Here is a 934-nt window from a genome sequence, read left to right as displayed (position 1 = left end):
GCTCAGCAGCCTGCAGAGCAGGGGCAGGTGTCAGCATACCTGTCTGCCTGCCCATTCATAGGGTTCCCAGTGACCAGCCATTCTGGGCCTACTGGGCTCTGACACGCCTGAGGGCTCGGGGAGGTCTTCCTGGCTACAGCCGCCACTTTTCTGAGGCTCCTCTGGGCAATTTTGGCTTTCTGGAGTTGGCATCATTGCCCCTTGCGAGAACCCTGAAGGAGGGGGCTGTGGGGACTCCACCAAAGGGCCCTGAAGGAGCACACACCCTCCTAGGCTGCCGGCCACTCAGATCAGTACTCTTGGTCAGTGGTTCTCAACCTTTTTTTGTACCAGGGCCCAGTTGTAAAAATCGATGGCCAGTCCTGACCCACTGCCCCTCGCTCCTGACCCACTGCCCCCAGTCCCCAACCCCCCCAGCGTGTGGGGCAGGGGGTGGGTGTGTGGGGCCATGGGGGCCCCAAGAAGCCCCCAGCAAGCCCCTTGCAGGCTGTAACTCTGCCAGCCTACAAGGGAAAAGCCACAGTTTCCCATGTTTTTCTCCTTGAAAAGAGAATCTATTTTTAAAGTTGGTTTGTGATCCTTTCATATATTCTTCGACCCACTTTTGGGTCGCAACCCATGGGTTCAGAAACACTGCTTGAGAGAGCAGTGTGGTTGGGTAGAGTGAGTTGCCCTAGTAGAGGTGACATGGAACTTATGAGGAGCCTCCTTGTTTTGGAGTACCCCGCTCTCCCTGCTTCCCTGCCAGGAATGACTGACACAGGTTCCCTTGGACCACCGTGACATGACTCCCTGGGACTGAAACGAATCTCTTAAGAGCTCGGTATGACGTGACTGCCTTGGTTGTGATCCCTTTGAGGTATAATGATCTGTGCTGTAAGTTCAAAGTCATCACAAAGATCCCAACATGTTGCATTTGTTGTAGTTAAAGGTT

This window comes from Alligator sinensis, unplaced genomic scaffold, assembly GCF_000455745.1.
Source record: "Alligator sinensis unplaced genomic scaffold, ASM45574v1 scaffold448_1, whole genome shotgun sequence".
NCBI lineage: Eukaryota > Metazoa > Chordata > Crocodylia > Alligatoridae > Alligator > Alligator sinensis.
The sequence above is the reverse complement of the archived record's forward strand: the minus strand, read 5'-3'. Positions refer to the sequence as shown.